The 22,713-nt window shown below is 40.2% G+C and overlaps 1 long non-coding RNA gene across 2 annotated transcripts in view; it reads right to left on the reverse strand.

The window, feature by feature from the left end:
• The window catches only part of LOC111095849, a 53,700-nt gene that overhangs the window by 18,593 nt on the left and 12,394 nt on the right, over positions 1–22,713 (reverse strand). For both annotated transcript variants that reach the window (XR_005359323.1, XR_005359324.1), the window contains exons 3-4: positions 12,458–12,564; positions 1,887–2,031 (exon numbers count right to left, since the gene is read on the reverse strand). This is a non-coding gene — a long non-coding RNA (uncharacterized LOC111095849). The remainder of the gene's footprint in view (positions 1–1,886; positions 2,032–12,457; positions 12,565–22,713) is intronic.

A 22,713-nucleotide genomic window follows, 5' to 3' on the forward strand; every position in this document is an offset into this window, starting at 1 on the left:
TCTGGGCTTTTACATTTGTTTCCTTCGGCCTGAAATGTTCTTCCCCAGACATACTGCTCCCTCCTTTCCTGCAGGACTTTGCACCAATATCACTTTCTTTTTCTTTTTTAAAGATTTTATTTATTTATTCATGAGAGGCAGAGAAACAGGCAGAGAGAGAAGCAGGCTCCATGCAGGGAGCCCTATGTGGGACTCAATCCCGGGACCCCGGGATCACAACCTGAGCCAAAGGCAGATGCTCAACCACTGAGCCACCCAGGTGTCCCCACCAGTATCACTTTCTTAATGAAATCTACCTTGACTGCCTTATCTAAAATTGCGTGCCTTATCCATACACCCTATCCCCCCCTCAGGGCTTATCACCTTCTAATATACTGTGTAAGCTATTTACTTTGCTATAGTCTGGTTTTCCTCCCTCAGTATGTGTTTCATGGAGGCAGGAATGTATGTATATCCACTGTTCAGTAAAAAGCCTGGCACCTAGTAGCCTCTGAGTATTTGTCATTTGAATGAATGAATAAATAAATCCATAGGAGCAGGGACCTTGTTGGCTTGCCCATTGCTCTGCCTCCAGTGACTAGTACAAGAGCTTTTCAATAATTATTTTTTGAATAGTTATTTTCAATAATTATTTGCTGGATGAATGGACAAATGAATTGAGTTGGAAACCAAACAATAAGAACTGCACAGTACCACCTCGCAGCCTGGGGCCACTCAGCCATGCCACAGCACCTCGGTGATGGCTGCGCAAATTCTCTGTTTTTACCTGCATTTGGCTTAGAAGCGATTCTAGATGAAAACATGATTAATTATAGTCTTCAGCCTCAGCTGATCCCTCAAATAGTTCCAAATGATGAGGTGTGGCGGGTTGTGGGCTAGGGAAGGCAGTGGGGAAAAGTTGGGATTATCATCGAAAGGCCAGCAATTTTGTCCTGGCTTTTTATTTGTTGGATTAAGTTTATTAATTCATCCAAGAAATATTCATAAAATTTCGTCTATGTAAGGGCCATTACAGATACAATTCATTCATTCATCCTTTCATTCAACAATGCTGAATGTTGCCCCTGTTCTTGCAGCTACGAGTTATTTCTGCTCAGTGATCAGGGTCCAGAATCAGGAAATGGAGACATGGCCTTAGGGAATGGTGACGAGACTACTTACAACCCCCTCTTGAAGGGAAAAGACAACTGGAGGGGCTCATTCAGCTCAAGACTGGGGTCCACCAGCAGCCCTGCGTGAAGCCAAAGGAACAAGCAAAGCCCCAAACTGTCCTGGCTCTTAAGACTTCTTTAAGTGAGGATGTCACCTGACTCTCCTTTGATGAGAAGGGAAGGAGAGCTCGAATTCACCCGGTTGCAGTTTCTCATCCTTATTGCCAGGATCCTATCTGACCTAAAAAACTAGAAGATTGATATTGTTCTGCTACTTTAAGAATCTTTGTCTTTAGCATTTTTTTTTCTGGTAGTGAGATTTATATTTACAGCCAGAAGTAGATTATAAACAAGAATCTTAAACATCCAGTAGCTCACACCTAACAAGAGTGCTTCGTACTAGATGTCCAGTGGCCATTTATTTTACTCAGTGTGTGCTTTTGCAGACCAGGGAGGGAGTCTGTCTTTTCCTTCCTGCAGGCACCATCCTTATCTTTTTCTAAATTCAGCTTTCCTTTGTTTACTAGAGACCTATCTGAAAAGATTGGCAAACATCAATCACATGATAGGATGGAGATTCTCTCTCCTTCCTGGTGTGAATGGAAGTGAGATGAGGAGACACAGGTTATTCTTTTCCAAAGTCTGAGTGTGAAAGGAAGCCAGAGATTGAGGCGAAAGCCAGAGAAGGACATTGAGTTAAGGGTGGACTTCTAAAATAGGACATAGTAACCTCACCAGTGCATGTGGCCTGAGGGGAGTCAGTAGAGAGTGTCTCCAAATAAAACTCAGTCGAGTAAATCTGAAGATCTAATTGGCTTTGTTAAATGATTCCTGAATCAGGCAGCATCCCATCTTGCAAGTAGATGCGAGGTCCGCTGAACTACACAAGAGAACAGTTTTTTTAAGGCAGAGGAAGGTATTAAAAAAAGAAGAAAAATTTATTAGCAAGGAATGCATTGTTTAGGCAAGGTCGTCCTCCTAAGGGGAATGGAAAGGTCTATCAGTAAATTTCCTAGTACCGACCAGGAAATTCTATGCTGACTGGTTAGAAGTTATATTAGGGGTGGGAGGGAATTGGTGGTGTTGAAAATGCAGTGAGGTCAGCTATTAAGTCTTGGTGTCCTGACTTAGGGCCTCTAAGTGATGCCATCTTGAACACACAGTTGGCATTTTTTTTTTTTTTTTCCCAATGGCTGTTCTTTTTTTTTTTTTCTGAACAAGAGGAAACAATTCCAAATATATAGAAGAGAGGGAAACAATTACATGTTGAACAAAGGAATGAATAAACTGGTGGGTGGAGGGTGTTGAGGGGCTTGAAGAGAGTGGTGAAGGATGAGAGCAGCCCTTAAAGCCATGGACCAGGGACTGAGTACAGGCAGAGGAGAACATGACTGAGCGGCTGGTGGAGGCCCCCTCAGGCTCTGGCACTCGGGGATATGGATCTCCTCACTGTTTCTGAAAGTAGAAACAGTCCTTGCAAAGGCCTAAACTGGCACCAGGCATATGGAGCTTGGGATAGTAATTGTTATCACTAAATCCATAAATCACTCTGGGAGAAACTATAGATTTAAAAAAAAAAAAATCATTCTGGGGATCCCTGGGTGGCGCAGCGGTTTGGCGCCTGCCTTTGGCCCAGGGCACGATCCTGGAGACCCGGGATCGAATCCCACGTCGGGCTCCCGGTGCATGGAGCCTGCTTCTCCCTCTGCCTGTGTCTCTGCCTCTCTCTCTCTCTCTGTGTGTGACTATCATAAATAAATAAAAATTTAAAAAAATCATTCTGATATAATTTTATGTTGACATGGTACTGCCTGACTTTACTATTTATTTCATAGTTCTCTATGTACATCTGTGTAATTTTTTTCCTGACATGTTTTAGAGTAAGTTGAAGATATAATGATCCTTTATCTCTACACACTTGCTGTGTATTTCCTGAAAACAAGAACATTGCTGCCATATAACCACAGGACAATTATCAAAATTAGGGAAATCAACCCCAATCTAATACTATTATCTAACCTATAGACCTTATTCAAATTTACCTTGGTACAATTTTAAAAAGTAAATTATTATACCTGTCATCTTTGAATAGACTAGCAGAGAATCTTTTTTTTTTTTTTTTTTAACTAAGATTATATATTCTCAGGAATCAGTGCAGGGATCATAAAAAAGCATGTTTTTTTTTTTTAAAGAAAAATAAATGAAGCTTTTGACAAGTATATATTCTATTGAGGGAAAAGTAGATTGATTTAAAATTGTTTGCAATGGTTACAGGAAAAGGTTTGGTCTATTCAAATAAGATTGCTAATGGGGTTTTCTGTAATGGCAAAAAAAAAAGATGCCTAGGTCATTGTTTTTACAGTAATTTGCCACAGAACTCAGGATGATTTTAGAAAATTACTAATGGAGGTGTAGAAATAATGACTATCACATTTCTCAGAACTTCTTGTAAGATGTGGAATTTTTATTTATAGTGTGCAAAAATGTCAAGATGTGTCGACATAGGAATACATTGCTGAGACCACTGTCCCATTCAGTAGGCAGGATTACAGTGCCAGAGGAGAAGGCAACAGAGCCTGTCTCTCCAATGCTGAGGTTATAAAACAAAAACTGCTGGACAGACAGCAGAAAGGACAGCAGGGAGACTGAGCAGTCATTTTAAACGAACCATGACTCTGCACTGCCCTCTTCTTGGACAGTTTCTCCCAAATCCTTAGAGAGTCCTGCCTAATGCTGCTCACCTAACTCCGTCCCTAACATACTCTGTTTTTTACTTCTTTTCTTATCCCCTTCTTTAAATGACAGAGGCAACACGCAAACAATTCTATTACACTGAATCTTAGGAAGCATTTGCTTTTGTAGGTCAAAATGGTAGAACAGCAACCATTTCAAATAGTCCAACCTAATAAAAGAGGTGTAACCTAATTAAAGATTCAAGCAGTAGAAAATATACAGAACAAAATGTTAAAAGCTCTCCATCCTTACTTGCTCCCATTACCCTTCCCAGAAGTAATTTCTAAACATTCTTTAAGAATAAAGACAATAGGGAAGCCTGGGTGGCTCAGCAGTTGAGCATCTGCCTTTGGCTCAGGCGTGATCCTGGGGTCCTGAAATTGAGTCCCGCTTTGGGCTCCCCATAGGGAGTCTGCTTCTCCCTCTGCCTATGTCTCTGCCTCTCTGTGTCTTTCATGTATAAATAAATAAAATCTTAAAAAAAAAAAGAATAAAAAGGGGTGGGGAGATTCCCATGGAAGGAACGAGACAGGAAAACTGTAGGGACCCTTAAAAAAAAAGCATTTCCTCCCTTTGCTCTGACTTCTATTCTTGCTAGGGCCTGCACTCCTATGTCACTCTGCACCTGCCTTGTCATGCAAATAGCATATGTCCTCCTTGTAAGGGACAAAGAGATAGTGATATCTGTGGAGCCTTCCAGCACAATAGATAACATCCAAGGAGTGAGGTAATCATAAACATTCTCCAAGACCACTGACGGCAAACACCTTGACACCGAGACCCCTGACTTCAGGGAATGCATGATTTATGTAGGACACCTGGGCTCTGTCCTTGTTCTGACCAGTTTCTGGATGCCTAAGAGGACACGTGCACTAGACTGTAATCACTAATAAAAACCAAAGACAAGACTTGTGTTCTTTTCCTTTCTGAGTCTCCCAGACATTCTGTCCATATCTTTCTCCCTATATATATCTTCAATAATCTGCTTTCACCTAAAAAAATAAATAAGATTTTGAAGCATATCCTCCAGTCTTCTTCTAAACATTTACATGATAAATATAAATATATATATATATGTAAATGTGTAAATGGGCTCATTCTATATGCATTGCTTTACAAATTATACTTTGCATGTGAGACTTTTGCATGTCAGAAGATTTAATCTGCCTCATTCTGGTAATAGTTGCATGGGTATTCCATATGATTGTTGCATGGTTTATTTAACCATTCTCTTATTAATATGTATTTCTATTTTAAAATGTTTTGGATAGTCCTGAATTAAGATTCTAATACATATTTATCTGTACACAGATAAAATTTATGTAAAATAAATTCCTAGAAATATAATAGCTGAACCAGAGGTACATGCATTTAAAATTTCATTAAGAACTGCTCCAGTTCCCTTCTAAAGAATTTACCAATTTATCTACTAACAGTGCTTATTTTCCTGAATCCTTGCTTGTAGTAGGTATTATAAATCTTTTAAATTTCTTATTAATCTGATAGAAGAAATATAACATTACATTAATATGTATTTCCTTGATTACTAGTGAGGTTAGACAACTTTTGATTTTTTAAAAATATTTTATTTATTTATTCATGAGAAATACAGAGAGAGAGAGAGGCAGAGACACAGGTAGAAGGAGAAGCAGGCTCCACGCAGGAAGCCCGACGTGAGACTCGATCCCGGGTCTCCAGGATCACGCCCTGGGCTGAAGGCGGCGCTAAACCACTAGGCCACTAGGGCTGCCCAACTTTTGATTTTTTTAAAAAAGATTTTTATTTATTTATTCATGATAGACATAGAAAGAGAGAGAGAGGCAGAGACACAGGCAGGGGGAGAAGCAGGCTCCATCCTGGGAGCCCGACGTGGGACTCAATCCTGGATCTCTAGGATCACACCCTGGGCCAAAGGCAGGCGCTAAACCGCTGAGCCACCCAGGGATCCCCTTTTGATGGGTTTTGATTAGCCATTTATAGTTTTTCTACCAATTACCTTTTCACAATCTTTGATCTATATATAGATTGCGTATTAATTCTCTATTTGTTTTGTATTCTATTATTTTCTACCACTATTGTCTTTTTACTTTATTTATGGTCAATTTCATCATTAAGAAAAATTTAAGCTTTATTTATTTAATTAATCATTCTTTCCCATTTTGAATTCTGGTATTTTATAACCTAAGAAGGCCTTTTCAATTTTAAGATTACAAATCTGATTTTTTTTGCCTTTATTCTAATTTTTAAATGTGTTTTTCGCCTTTAGCTCTCTACTACATTTGCTGTGATTTTTAGTGTATAATTTGAAATAAGGGTTTAGTTTGATTTTATTTTTTCCAAATATAGATATTTATTCTAATGTCCTTTGTCCAATGAGCATATCTTCTGATTCTGATGCCATGTTTATGGAATATACTGAAGTTCTACTTATATGTGAGTCTGTTTCTGGATTTTTTATTCTGTTTTATTTATCTGTATATTTCTATATCCATATCACATTAATGTAATTACTTACTATAGCTTCAAAGTATTTCAGAGACTATCTGGGCAAGGCCTATCCACAATTTTCTTTTAATCTTGTGTATTTTCTTTATCACATGAAATTTAGCATTAAGCTTAAGAGTCACAAAATTCTTGGTGAAGAATAAGGATAAAATTCTTTATCCTGAATTGATAGATTCATTGGGAAAATGGATAATTTTTCAATTTTTGAGTTTTTCCAACTAGAAAGTTAGTGTTTATATTTAGTTTGGTCTTTTAAAAAATCCTTCTTTCTTATTAATTCTTCATTTTGTTTTCTTTTCTTGACAAGTTTTCTCATAGCTATTTTGTAGTTTTGATTCTACTGTGAATGGGATGGTTTTGCATTATGCTTTGAAATTATTAAGGAATTAGAGATGAAGTTTTTTTTTTTTTTTGTATATCGATCTTATTTCTGACCTTCCTGCTAAAATTTGTTAGTTCTAATAGGATTTCAGCTGACTCTCTTTAATTTTTTAGTTAGATAATCATTGGCAAATGGGAAATTTGTCTTTTATTTTCCAGTATTTATACTTATTTCTTTTTTTGAATATTGTTACTGTTATTATTATTATTATTAGGTTTTTATTTATTTATTTGAGAGAGAGCACTTGAGCAAGGAGAGCTGCAGAGGGAAAGGGAGAAGAAGACTCTCCCTATTAAGCGTGAGTCCCCTTTTGGGACTCGATCCCAGGACCCTGGGGTCATGACCGGAGTTGAAGCCAGATGTTTAATTGACTGAGCCACTCAGGTGCCCCTTTTTTTGTAATATTATTTGACAAGCATTTCCAGGATAATGTTGAGTAGAAGTAGTACTAAAAATGCTTATTTTATGTCTGAATTTAATGGGAATGCTTCTAATGTTTCTCAGTTAAGTATGATGTTTGCTAGGTATTGGAGGAACATACTCTTTATCAAATAAAGGAAGTTTTCTTCCAGTTTCTTGTAGCTTTCTAGTTTTTTAAAAGTCACATTTTAAAAATTGCTATATCATGTACACACCCAAATATGCACAAATATTAAGAGTTTAGTTCATTGAGTTTTGACAATTTCATGGACCTATTTAACCACCACCCAAATAAGATACAGAATGTTGCCATGACCTCAGAAGATCCCCTCATCACCCTTTCTAGTCAATTCCACTCTTTCCCAGAAAGATCTGCTTTCCTACTTTGATCCCAATCAATCAATTTTACCTGCCTAAGATATCATTTAAATGGAAACACACTGTATTCTGTTGTGTCTGGTTTCTTTCACTCAATATCATGTCTGTGAGATTCTTGCACATTGTTGCTTGTGTAGGTAGCTGCTCCTTTTTATATCTGAGTAATATTCCATTGTATAAATACATCACAATTTGTTTTTCTAATTTTCTGTTGATGGATATTTGGGATTGTTTCCAGTACCTGGTTGCTACAAATAAGGTTTCCATAAACATTCTTATAAAGCACACACATGTGTATGCCTGTGTGTGTGTGTGTGTGTGTGTGTGTGTAAACATACATTTTGCTTCTCTTTGGAAAACACCTAGGAGTGAAATTACTGGTTCATAAGTAAATATGTATTTACCTTTATAAGAAACTGCCGAAGAGTTCTTCAAATAGTTAGACCATTTTGCATACCTACCAGCAACATATGAGTGTTCTAATTGTTTTTCATCCTCACCAGTATTTGGTGTAGCCAGTCTTTGATTAAGCCATTCTAGTGTGGATGAAATGTTGTCTCATTATGGTTTTAATTAGAATTTCCTTGATGACATTGACTACTTTTTCATGGGCTTATTGGCCATTCATGTATCTTCTTTCTTTAAGTGACTATTTAAATCTTCTGCCCATTTTTTCATTGGTTATCTTTTTATTGTTGATTTTTAAGGGATATTTTTATATTTTGGATACAAATATACTCTGTCTATATACTGATACCATGAATATATTTTTTTCCTCATCTGTGATTTACCTATTTATTTTTTAATGATACCTTTTAAGGAGTAGAAATTTTAAGTTTAGATGAAATCCAATTTACTAATATTTTGTTTATACATTTTTTGGCCCTTTAAAAAATATTAGCTTACTTCTAAGGTCACAAAAATATTTACCTATGTTTTTTAAAAGAAGTTTTATAGTTTGGCCTTTATAGGTATGTATATGATTCATTTCAAATTACTTTTTTTAATTAAGTTTTTTTTTTTTGAAAGCAAACACCTACTCCCTTCCTCAAAGATTCTGAAATTCTGTATTTTGACTTTGACTTGAGGCTTCTTGGTGAATTAGGCCATAGTTTGAGAGCAAGTGTTCTGTTGGCCAAGGCCACAACTTTGCCATTTATTCCTCAACAGTCTCTTAAGTTAAGTTCTTTGCTACACCGTCAGGGCACCTGGAGCTTCGCACATACTATAACATAAGAACAGAATGATGACATAATTGACAATAATGGGAAAACAAGGAGGACTAGGTTTAAGGATATTTAAAATATTTCATTGTTGGATAAATACTCATGACAACATGTCCTCTTTGGCAGGAAATTAAATCAGCCTAGAGAGGTACAAACTTCAAGGCCAAATTTAGTAAGAAAACAAACACTGAGTATAAGCTGGGCAGTTCACTCACTTTACAAATTAATAAACACATTCATTGAATCATTGAATTAATATCAATTATATGTCTATGTTCTCTTAACAAATGTTGACTACATGTCTACTGTTGTCTACTATGTGAAACTCTGTAAAAATATGCTCTTCCTTTTTCTCTATTTCTGATTCTAGATTTCCAATCATAAGATGAGATTGACATTTGTGTCCTAGAATTAGGTAGCTTTTGGCAGGGCTCATAAGACATGATCTGGGTTAGAATCCAAGACAAAGAGCCACCTGGGACAAGGATGTAAAATCCAGGACAGTTCAGGCCAATAGGAGACACTAGATATCTTATAAACAAATGACATTTTAAAAAGATGGAGAATTTAATTTCAAAGCAAGAATGATATTCAAGCATTACTGGTCTACCCCTCTTTTTCTTCTGGATATCTTTAGGAGACAAGTATTCTTTGTAGAATATTGTTTGGTTTATCAGAACTAAAATTTTGATGTGGTAAATAAAAGAGAGGGAATATTTATGTCATTATAATATTCACTGTCTTTTCTGACTTTTTAAAAAGCAGTTTTGGGTGCATAGAAAAATTGAATGGAGAGTACAGAAATTTCCCATAAACCCTCTGAACCCACACATTATCAATATCCCCCACCAGAATGGTACATTTGCTATAATTGATGAACCTATATTGACACATCATTATCACCCAAAGTCCATAGTTTATATTAGGACTCACTCTTGGGGTTGAGCATTCTATGAGTTTGGACAAATATGTGACATATTATCCACTCTTACGGTATCATACAAAGTCTTTTCACTGGCCCGTAAATCCTCTGTTCTCTCATCCCTTTCCTCTCTCCCCCCAACTCCTGTCAAGCACTGATCTTTCTACTGTTCCAACAGTTTTGTGTGTGGGAGAATGTCATATAGTTGGAATTATACATTAGGTTGCCTTTTCAGATTAGCTTCTTTCACTTAATAATATGCATTTACGATTCCATCATGTCTTTTCATGAATTCATAGCTCATTTCCTTTTAGATCTGAATAATATTTTTTGGTCTGCATGTACTACATTTTGTTGATCCATTCACAGACTTAAAAACATCTTGGTTGCCTTCAAATCTTGGCAATTATGAATAAAGCTGCTATATTCTCTTTGTAAAGTAATAAATGTGGATTATGTGTATAAACCTCTGGATATGGTTCTTTTCTCTCCTTAGTCATAACCATATATTTGATGACCTCATCTAGTTCCCCAGCTTAAATACCACTTGCAAGTTGACTGTTCGCAAATTTTTAACCTCATTCCAACCCTCTCTCTCCTGGGTTACAGACTCAGCTTTTCAAAGGCTTACTTGCTATCACACTTGGATGTCCAGTAGGCATATCAAGTAAACATGTTCAAAACTGAATTCCTGATCTTTTCTTCCTCCCCCAGCCTCAAATCTGCTCTACTGATAGCCTTGTCTGAATCTGTCCAGCTGATGTTAACTCTATCTTTCCAGTTGCTCAGACCCCAAACACTTGAATTCTTGAATACCTGTCTTTCACTCACATCCTTATTTAACCCATCTAGAAATCATGCAGAATATTCAAAGTTGTATACCTCCATATGCAGCTCTACCATCTGTTCCTACTCACTCCACCAGAGCTATCATCTGCTTTAAACTACCACCATGTCTCACCTAGACTACTGGTCTCAGCACTGAGTCTTCTTTCACTTTTATTATTATTATTTTAGTTTGAAATGATCGCAAAGGGGATCCCTGGGTGGCGCAGTGGTTTGGCACCTGCCTTTGGCCCAGGGCGTGATCCTGGAGACCCGGGATCGAATCCCACATCGGGCTCCCTGCATGGAGCCTGCTTCTCCCTCTGCCTATGTCTCTGCCTCTCTCTCTCTCTCTCTGTGACTATCATGAATAAATAAATAAAATCTTTAAAAAAAAAAAAAAGAAATGATCACAAAGTTACAGAAAAGATGCAAGTTCTGTACAAAGAACTTATTTTTCCTGAACCATTTGAGCATAAATTACTGACCTGATGCCTCACCACCTCCCTGCCCCAATACCTTGTATATTTCCTACCAGCAAGGATATTATCCTAAATAACAACAATGCACCACAAAAATCAGGAAATTAAAAATGATATGTCTCTATTACTTAATCTGCAGACCATGTTTAAGTTTTGGGACCCTGTTGGTCCCCAAAACTATCTTTTATAGCAAAAGGACCCAGCTTTATGCCCTGAGTTGCACTTAGTTGTCATGTCTCTTTAGAAAACATTAGTTTGGAACATTTCCCCAGTATTTCCTTGACTTTCAAGACGTTGATATTTTTGAAGATCACAGACCAGCTATATTGTAAGTCATTTCCCAATATCAGTCTGTTTCATGTTTCCTCATAAATAAATTCAAATTATGCAGCTTTGCAGGCATATTACATAAGTGAGCTGTGTTTTTCTCACTGCACCCTGCTGGGTGGTGCATAACTTCTTCAAATTTGTTTTATTACTGATGAAGTTCAGTTTAATCACTTAGCACCTGCCAGACTTTTCCACTATAAAGTTATTATGTGTCTTTTATAATTAATGAGAATTTTGCATGCAGGTACTTGGAAACTATGTAAATAGTCCATTCCTCATTACACTTAAAATTTGTCTTTTTTTTTTTTGTATCAGTATGGATTCACAGTTTCCAAGTATATTTAATTTTTAACTTTAAAAAATTTCACAGTTTTTTATTTTATCATTTTATCCCTATTTTACATATTGCCATCACCAGTTATTTTAATGCTCAAATTGTCCCTAATTTGGTTGGTGGGAACTGTTTCCAGTTGGCTTCTATATCCTTTTGCCATGTGACCATCATTTTTTAAAAAGATTTTCTTGTTTTTTGGTACAAGATTGTTCAGGCTCACCTTATACTTTCCCTGTCTGGACTTTGGATTCAGGTATTTTTTCCAAAAAAATTCTGCTTCTTTGCTGTAGATCATCTCCTTTCCCCCAGACACCCTTCTCTCATGCTCCTGACTCTGATTCCTCTAGCCAGGCTTCTTGCCTGGGATATCCTGCTTCCTCTGTTTGGTCTCTGACATCCTGTGCCAGCTGCCCCCCACCCCAGACACCCTCCTAGCTGGTTCAGGCAGAGGATTTTGAAAACCAAAATCAGATCGTATCACTTTTCTGGCTCAAAACCCCCAAAGAGCTCCATTTCACTCAGAGTAAAAGCCAGAGTCCACAGCATATGGTACAAGCTTCAGCGCGATGCTGATCCATCCTCCGTTTCCATGCCCATCACCTCCACTACTTTTTCCCCCTCCATGTACATACCAGGTCCTCTCCTGTGGAACACTTTTATTCTTCCTTCTGGAAAGCTTCTTCCTCCAGAAAACCTGTGGCCAGCTGCCCCACTTTCTTCAAGTCTTTGCTGAAATCTCACAGTTTCAACGAGACCTACCCTGATTCACCTGTTGAAAACACTGCAAATTTCCCTGTGCTTCAGTTGATGTTTGGAAGCAAATGCCACAGGCTATGGGCTGAAAGGAAGCACAAAGCCAAGGGATCTGAGTGGCTCCTGTCAGAGAAGGTGAGAGGAAATTAAAATTTGCACAGGCAGCTCCCAAAAAAGGGGCAGGGACTGTGGGGGAAAGTGGGAACAGCCCGGAGATGGTACAAACTAGAACCATCTCGGAGATGGTACAAACTAGACCCAGAGATGATCCAGGAACACTGAAGAATGGGCATCTCACACTCGGGCAGAAGCTGTTCCTTGGACATTGCAGCTATGTGGCTATGTTGTTGGGGTGCACTTTGTGTTTGACCCAGGAAGACTGAGAATTCAGCAGGAACATCCCACTGAGATGAAAGGTGTCAGTGAGAACATACACACCTCTGGGAAACCTTGGAGAAGACATTGGCCTTCTCACAGCATATAGAATAATAGACTAAGATGCTGAAACAAGCCTTTAAAGGGCAGGATGATCTACAAAGTCTGGGGGGCTTTTGTGACTCCTAGCTACAGGTGATACACAAGGATGCAAGAGTCCTCCCAAAGTCCATCACTTTGATCCGATCCAGAGGAATATCTATTACATTCGCAGAGAGAGTTTGCCATCCAAAGAATTTCATCTGAAACTGCCAGATGTGCTCTGGGAATGCAGAGAGTCTGGAATGAAATGGAGAAATCTCCTCAAATTGGGAGGAGAGAGAGTGGGCTGGGCAGAGCACAAAACCATGGGATCAAATATAATACACTCTCATGTATCATGCACTTAAACATCAGTGCATGTTAAAACAGAGACACCATGGAATAGACTGCAACACTGGTTCTCATTTTTTAAAAACCTTGAATTTTGCACTTAAGGTAACCTGCTTCACATTGTGCCTTTGGACTCTGGGAGTTTATTCCCCTCTGCCACTTAAAAGCATGGGTTACCATGGTTTAAGAGTTAGAAAAGCACTGGAGAAAGGTAAGAACACTGAAGGGTCCCTTGCCTGTCACTGTTGGCCTTGGGTACATTACCAAACTCATCAGTTTTCTCACTTATAAAGTAAGGAGGTTGACTAGATGATTTTTAGTTGGGCTGCTTTTGGCATTTAGAAATGCCCTCAGACTTTGTCTGTCCTTCCCTCCTCTTAACATTTTTTTTTTTCTGGAGGCATATTCTATTCTCTCTTCTCTACCATTTGCCTTTTTCTTCATCCTCTGAGTTTCTATTGTTTTAGAACATTGATCTTTACCTGGTGCACTCTGATTGTGCTATCTCTATGTTCTGGACAGTTCTTAATATTTAGTTTCTATCTCTGCTATCAATTGCTCAGTATGTCCATTTCCATTTAATTTCTTATACCTGAAAAGAACCTGACTGGCACAGTTCATCTTTTTGAAACAGTTTTCACCCATTGACTGTTGGCCAGTCAATAGAAGAGGTACCCTAAGATTAGCTACCGATCCTGATACAACCAGTCATAGTCAGTGAGCCATAAGGTTCTATGTTAGAAAACATGGCTACTATTCCTTGCAGGGCTGTAGGGAAGTCCTTAGAAGTAATGCAATTGGCAAGAATCACCAATTAAAAAAAAAGATTTAACTAACACCTCTTTTAACACTTATCAGTTCTGTAATAGGTAAGACAGTGTGTCTCATACCCAGGTTCATTATTATTATCATTTTCACACTTAGGACCTTATTTCCAGTATGTTAATGTAATTTATAATATTCACTTATGTAAAGAACTTCTAGAAAGTGAACACAACATAAAAGTTTTTTAGGCTGAGTAAAGATACAAGTTAATTTTCTATTCAATTCTTTTCACTCAATTCAATATATTCAGATATTTATTGAATACCAATTCTGGACTGGATACTGTTCTAAGTAATGATGATATATATAGCAGGGGATAAAACAAAATCCCTGCTGATATGGAGCTAACACTCTGGAGAAATCTAAGTAAGTTTTTGTTTGCTTGTTTCTTTTTCTTTCTCTCTTTTTTATTTTTAATTTTCAGCACAGAGACTCACATATCCCCTACCTATGAGTCAGATCTCAACACTTTGTCACAGTTGTTTCAGTTTTGTTTTCTTAAAGAAAAAAACATTGCATATCGAGTCAAAACCCTCTCTGTAGCCTCCAGTTCATTTCCTTGTCATCCCCCTTTCCCAGAGGGCAATGGACAGAATTGTGTCCTATCAAAAGTCCAATGTTGAAGCCTTACCTCCCAATGCAATTGCATTTGGAGATAGGGCCTAGAAAGAGATAGTAAGGTCAAATGAGGTCATTAGAGTGGAGCCCTAATCCAACGGGGCTGGTGTCATAATAGAAGAGGAAAAGATACCAGAGCTCTCCCTTTACCATGTGACGACAGTGAGGAGGTGGCCATCTATAAGCCAGGAAGGAGGTCCTCAGCATCTAGAACCTTAATTTTGGACTTCTCAGCTTCCAGAACCATGAGAAAAAATCTTTCTGTTCAATCCACCCCGTTATGGTATTTTGTTGTAGCAGCCTAAGCAGAGTAAGACATAGAAGTAACTACCATTCTGAATTTGGTATTTATCAACCCCAACCAAGCAGGATTTATACTTTTATTAGATTTATATGGATCCATGAACAAGAATTATGTAGTAGGTTTTTTTTTTTGCAGCTTTAAAAACTTTATATAAAGAGCATCATGCTCTACATACATTGCATATTCTAGATAAGTAGTCTATTTTCATTACAGCCACCTTTGAAAATTTGGTGAAAGTTTTAGCCAACTACCCTACAGAAAAATGTGCAACATGTTGTATATAATTTAAGACAGTTCATAAACTGTGCAACTCAATTAGAAAGCCCCAACTTTTGCTCTAGTTGTATTTTACTCTTCAGAATATTCATCCCATAATATTGTGTAAGTCCATAATCATGTAGATATGGAATAAATCATGATCCCTGTTTACTGAGACTGGAATGTGGACTTATATTTTGGAGAGATATATAATAATAAACATTAGAAATAAAAATAGTTTTCTTTTGAGTCACCAGAAAATTAAATTATCTCTATATTCCATTTTTTCAAGTTTTCTAAATAATCGAAGTCCAGTAGAAGGGAATCACATGGGAGTGATATTGGCTTGATACAAAGGAGTTAATAAAAAATAGGCTTCATTTGACCCGACAGGAAGAGTTTGAACTATTACAAATGAATAGAACAACAACAAAAAAAACATTCCTGTAATTCAGTACTCTGATTGCTACAGTTAAATATCAAGTCTTATCTTTTTCCCCTATAAAATGCGAGGACACTCATCTACCTCCCTGGGAAACTGGAAAGCTGGGGATTTTTTTCAAAAACCCGGTATGAAGTTTCTTGGAAAAGATGCCTAGCATAAGGATATAATTATTTTTTGGCATGCTGGCAGGTGCCTCTGTGCTGCACTTTGCTTTTCTCTGATAGCAGCCCAATACTGTGAAAGACATTCAAGGCCAAATGAACATTTACAGATGAATTACCACCTGCCACGAACACAGAAAGAAATATTGATGTTAAATAGAGCTATTTGAGAACTCTAGTAGGGAGAAAAAGGGTGGAACCTGTGAGAGCTGATGAGCCCAGCCAACTTCCAGAAAGGCAAGGTTAACCTGTCCTGCAGAGGATAACACAAGTCTAGAATTGAAGGGGATGGTATTATCTGGGAATCACATTCTTGTTTCTGTTAAACCTGGCATTGCCTATCTTCATCAAGGAGTGCTGGGAGCTGTGAAGAAGATGCATTCTGAGATTAACTCTGGAGCAAATATTTCCCAGGCAGAAAGGAAAAGAAAAAGGCTATGTTAGCTATGGTAAAGATGAGAAATAGAAGATAATGTATATAGTCAGAGAAAGAAGTCTGTGGACATAAGATTCAATAGAAACTGAGGTCATTTTTGGAGAAGTAAAGCAGCAGAGAGACAGAAGGAGAGAAGCTGAATTGCTAATCCATGTAAGGAGACAGACATTCTGTACATTATTCTGATAGGTGCTGGCTAGGTGGACAGAACAGAACAGAGGACCAGCACACATCCTTGAGTCCATATACATATCTATCTATCTATCTATCTATCTATCTATCTATCTATCTATCATCTATCAGAGGGGTGAGAGAAAGATCAATCTCTGGTGGGATAAAAGAGAAGAGAGAGTACTAAGAAGATTTAGAAGGAGACAGAGAAAGCAAGAAGAATAGAATAACCACATCTTGACTGACTGCCCATATGGCCTATTTTCTCCTGAAAACTGTGGTAGGTTGAAAACTGACTCTTCGAAAGATGTCCATCATATATAATGGATGTATATTTTCAGCTGTAGCCACATCTGAGGCTACTTTGGAAAAACGGCATCGGAAATCAAATAGAGATTTTCAGTAGCACAGAATGGCTGCATTCTCCTCCACTTCTCCAATAAGTATTCATCAGTGGCTCAGAACAGCCTGGTAAGAGAGCCTAGTTGCTGACTTCACATGTGTACTTCACATACACACAGAGAGAGAGCAAGAGTGAGAGAGTAAGAGCAGGAGGAAGAGAGAGAGAGAGAGAGACAGAGACAGAGACAGAGAGACAGAGACAAAGACAGAGAGAGAGAGAGAGAGAGAGAGAGAGATTATCCTGGATTCACCCTAAATGAAAACAAGTGTATCTGTATAAGAGGGAGGCAGAGGGAGATTTGATGCACACACGGAAGCAGAGATCGCAATGATGTGGCCACGAGCCACAGATGCCAGCAGCCAGCAGAAGCTGGAAGAAGCCAGGACTGGATTCTCCCCTAGAACCTGGAGGAAGCATGTCCCCACTGATACCTTGATTTCCACCCAAGCTGGAAGCTGATTTTGGACTTCTGGCCTCCAGAACTGTGTGAAAATAAATTTCAGATTTTGTAAGCCACCCAGTTGGTGTTAATTTGTCACAGTGGCCACAGGGACCTACCACAGACACCAAAATGGAAATCAGTCACACGGCAGGGACAGCAAACATTACAAATGAGATGGCTCCTCGAATGAGGGTTTGAGAGTCACAGAATTCTGACAGCCCCCATGTTATCTTCTTTGGCATCTGAGTAACATCGCCATGTGAGTTTCCCAAAGTAACAAGGTATATGAGGAAAGATTTAAGTGTTTATCTTGCCTTTTCAGTACAGTTGTATTTTAGTATAGCAATTGATTAGGAAAGGCTTTAAAAAAAAAACAGGGAGAAGGAATTACAGAATTAGGAAATCACCAATTTTTGATCCCTAATAAAAAAAGATTAAGGCAAAGATCAAGTATAGGTCATCGGTAGTTACTAAAACCATTAGATTAGCCATTCTCAAAGTCAGCTGCTCTGTGCAATCACTGAGGGGCTTTGAGAACTCTGACACCTGTATCCAACCACCAGCGGTTCTGATAACATTGGCCTAGAATGGGTTCTGGGCCTCAAAATAGAAGTTCCGAGGTGATTTCTAGTGAGCAGCCCAGGTTACAAACCACTGCTGTCAAAATATCAGGCCACAGATATGATTGATTGATTGATTCACTCAGGCTAATGGCACAAGGAGAAATGTACCTTACAATGGAAAGATCTGGCTGCCAGTACCTGAACCCAGAGTTCAAATTTAGCACTAGTGTACTTAGAACTACCAGACATTACGCACCGTTTGATGTGATACAATACACGATCATACCGTGATGGGTATAAAATAATGTCCTTAACTATGTGAAATCCCACGTCAAATTAAAATTTGTATCTGTGCTACGTGCTACCAAGGAAAGACCCGTGATGTCAGGAGAGTGTCTAGCAGAGCCAGACCTCACATGCGAAGTCAGGACCACAGGGTCTGGGCTGCACAGGCAATCATGAAATCCATACACCTCAAGTCACTCCTGCTAGCTGGACCTTTCCAATTTCACTCCTGCTATATCCCCTGGCCAGGTCGAGTTGGGTTCATGGGAGAGTGGGAAGCCTGTATCACAGGCTTCGGGCAAGTGTCTCATAGCCTCCTCCCTTGCTGCCTCCCATCACGGTGACAGAGCCCTAAAGGAGACCCCCCTGCTCCTGCCAAGGTACCCACTTGCCCTTGCCAAGGGCACTGTGACCAGCATGTCATCCACTGACACTGGCCCTGCACACCAGCTCTTGATTCATCACTGTGTCTTCCTGTGGAAGTGTGCCAGACAGAGAGAGGCACTGGCGTTAGCATCAAGCAGTCTTGTGTCTGAATTCTTTTTCTGCCACTTACCAGCAATTTGACCTGAAGCCTATATAAGCTCTCTGAGCCTCGATGTTTCTCATCTTCAAAATGGGACCATTAATACCTACTTCACAGTGTAATTGTGAGAACAAAATAAGATAATGAGTAGGGAGCACCTAGGGAAAGATGTAATGCATAGTTAGGTAGTGGATGAATGGTCTCCTTCTGCTTTAAACTCTAACCATTTTCCCCTCAAACAGGTGGGAAGAATGAGCCACCAGTGTGGTAGTCTGCCTTGTGCCCTCAGAATATACATAAATGCTGCTGCTAGATAGTTTTATTTGATTACTTCTCCATGGGGCTTTCCCCAATGTCTAAAACTCCAACTGCGTGGATGAGAAGGTACCTACCAGCGTCTATGTGCTGGAGGCATCCTCACCCCCGAGCTCTGCCCCCACACCAAGCTTCAAATGGAATTTCTCCCGCACACAGAAAGGGCCTCATTCCACATCCACTTCTTTCATGAACAGTCATCTATCGGGGACTTCTGGGCGTCATTTTAACTACTTGAGGAAGTGAGTAGGTATACCCAGAGGAGGTGACGCATAGTAAACTCAAATGCAAATAGATATATAATATGATTCCAGATGAGTCCTGTGAAAAAAATTAAATGAAGCCATTGGATAGAGAGTGAAGGAGGGCAGGAAGGATTTTCTTCAGCTTGAGTGATCACAGAATTTTTTTTTTTTTTTTGTCTAGGAGAGAGATTTCAACTGAAAAGACTGAATGAGAACAGAGTCCCAAGAAGACCACGGGAAAGAGCTTTCCAGAGGGAGGCAGTAGCTGACACAAGGGCCGAAGCTACAGTCCGCTGGGAGATCTGAAGGCCTGAAAGGAGGCCAGTGTGAATGGAGCTGAGTGGTGAGAGAGAAAGTCAAAAAGAGAGGCTGGAGTCAGATCATTCGAGGCCAGGGTAAGGAGCAGGATTTTATTCCACTGGAGTGGAAAGCCACAGGGGGACTTTCAGCTAGGCAATGGATGCTCTGATTTTCACCTTTGGAAGGTCCCTATGACTGCTGTGTGGGTAAGGAGGAGAGAAGGAGGAAGGTGGAGCTGGGCTGACCAGGGAGGGGTTATCACATCATCCCGGAGAGACGATGGCAGCTCAGATTTGGGTGACAGCAACAGACATGGTGGGGACTGGGAGGATGTGTGATCTGCTTCAGAGCGGACCGTCAGGACACGTTAACTCCCTATGAGGGTAAGGGAAGGAGGAGAATCAGAAGGACTCCATAGTCAGAGAAAGACAAACACCATATGATTTCACTCCTATGTGAAATGTAAGAAACAAAACAGATGAACAAGGAAAAAAAGAGACAACCAAGAAATAAACTCTTAACTAGAGAGGACAGATTGGTGGTTACCAGGGAGGAGGTGTGGGGGATGGGTGAAGCAGGTGAAGGGGATTGAGAGCACACCTATCAGGATGAGCACTGAGTCACGTATAGAAGTGTTGAATCACTGTACTGTACACCTGAAATTAGTAGAACACTGTATGTTAACTATACTGGAACTAAAAGAAAAAAGAATGACTTCAGATTGTCAACCTAAGAAGCTGGTGACTGGTGGTGCCATTTAATTCCATGGATAAGACTTTTGGGGAGAGTAGATCTGGAGAATCATTAACCCCTCAGATTAGGAGGTATTAAAGCTGTGGGGAAGAGTCCAGATGGTGAGGTAGAAAGGTCCAAGGACAGATCCCCAGGGCACCCAACATATGGGGTGCTAAGCATTCCCACCACAGCCTCACAGCCTCCTGACCCACTGGGCTCCTCACCTAGAGCTACCCCTTCCTGGCCCCATTCAAAGCAAAGGGCTCCCCTCTCTCATCCCAGTCAAGCCTGATTTTGCCTTTATCTCAATCCCAGCTGCTCCTACAAACTGTCTTCTTCACTTCCTTGCACGTGGCCTCGCTTGCATACTTTTATCTTTTTGGTTTGCATGAGTCCTGTTGCTTCCCCTAAATTGCAGCCTCCTGGAAAGCAGCAAATAGGTCTCATAAATCCCTGCATCGTCCTCAAAATCTGACAGAAAACCATTCAGTGCTCCCAAGTCCATGTTGATTGAGGGACTAAGGCCGCTTGGGAAAATGCCTCAGAGTGTGGGTGACCCCCACACTCCCGGCTCACCCCCTCCGGGCGCTGCCACCAGGCGGGGGTGAGCCGGGGCCTGTCGCCTCCACCATCAGGGCTGCGGTGAGCCCCGGAAATTTCCCCACCTGGCAGGTGCGCAGAATGAAGTACAAAGAGGTGAAATTACTTTTTTTGTAAACACACACAGACGCACACACACAACGCAACAGGGAGAAAGGGGAGAAGCCTTCAGCGCCCACTCCAGGGCCCTGGACCACGAGATCTGTTTGGTGAAGAAGACAAGCCAGTTTGGCTGGAGCACCGACTCGCCTCGGGAGGTGGTGGCAGGGTGTCACCTCTGGGTTCCTCTGTCTTGCTTGACTCTCGAAGCTCACGGGGCTGTCGTGGGCTGCGGCCAGAAAGCTGGCTTCTCAAGGCCCAAGCTGGGTCTGGTGGCCGCACAGAAGACAAAGAAGATGGCAGGAGGGAGGACAGCCAGGGAGGAGGGCGACGGAAGGGAAGCTGTGCGCAGGCCCGAGACACAAAGGGGAGCCTGCGGTGGCAGGTGTCGGGGAGGAAGAACACAAGGCCGCTGCTGAACGCAGAGCAGCCGCAACCACCAGCAGCCCAGAGATGGAAAGAGCAGGAAAAGAACAGAAAAGCACAATGTGGAACAGGGATCAGAGAAGCAGACGAACGCGGACACAGTCAGGAGGAACAGGTGAAGTGCGGGTTCCCGGGAAACGACTTGGAAAATGACATCAACTCTTTTTAGGACACGCTGGGAAATACTTTGGGGCCTTTGGATTACTTAGGCCAACAAGGATGAGCGCAGAGGCCTTTAATGGAATTATTATTATTTTTTTTTAATTTTTTTTATTTATTTATGATAGTCACAGAGAGAGAGAGAGAGGCAGAGACACAGGCAGAGGGAGAAGCAGGCTCCATGCACTGGGAGCCTGATGTGGGATTCGATCCCGGGTCTCCAGGATCACGCCCTGGGCCAAAGGCAGGCGCCAAACCGCTGCGCCACCCAGGGATCCCGTCTTTAATGGAATTAGATGTAATACATTATCAATGAACTTTAGTGGTATAGCACGTGGTTGGGTTTTTTGGAAATCCAGAAAAATTAGGTAATATGTAATTTGTATAATTCATGAAAGTCATGAGAGAAGGAGCTGTTTTCACTTACTGTAACTTACTGTAACCCAGACTTACTATCATGTGTGTACTTAGGTCAATCAGTGAGTTTTCGCTGATATTTCTGTTGATAATGATAACCAGTTATGGGCGCAGAAAGGAAACAAAATGCAGAAAGGAAAGGGGTGGCTTCTCTCTGAGGCCTTCTGCACTGCCTTCTGGCTCTAAGTGCAAATTCTAAGACCTAAAATAATTGGGAAGATCTGACAATGGTCAAAATGGATTTATAAAAGCTAAAATGCGGGATGCCTGGGTGGCTCAGCGGTCGAATGTCTGCCTTCAGCTCAGGGTATGATCCGAGGTCATGGGATCAAGTCCCACATTAGGCTCCCCACCTGGGGAGCCTGTTTCTTCCTCTGCCTATGTCTCTGCCTATGTCTCTCATGAATAAATAAGTAAAAAAATCTTTTAAAAAAGCTAAAATGCTTAACAACTATTACTAAGAGCTCAGTCCATTTTTAGAGATAGATGAATGAATACCCATGTATCCATTTTGCTTAGAGTCAGCAATCCAGAAAGCAACAGGGTCCCATGGGCCATCCACCCATGGTCCACCCATGGCCCACCTGGGCTTGCAGAAATAGAGAGTCCATTTGATGTTTTCTGGATGATTGACATGAAATAGAGTTAGGGAGAAGATGGGATTATTGCCCACAAGTCAATTTGTTCTTTTGTTTCATTCAAGTATTGCTTTTGGTTCTCACTGGCACAAGT

Source organism: Canis lupus, chromosome 5 (assembly GCF_011100685.1).
Source record: "Canis lupus familiaris isolate Mischka breed German Shepherd chromosome 5, alternate assembly UU_Cfam_GSD_1.0, whole genome shotgun sequence".
Classification (NCBI taxonomy): Eukaryota; Metazoa; Chordata; class Mammalia; order Carnivora; family Canidae; genus Canis; species Canis lupus.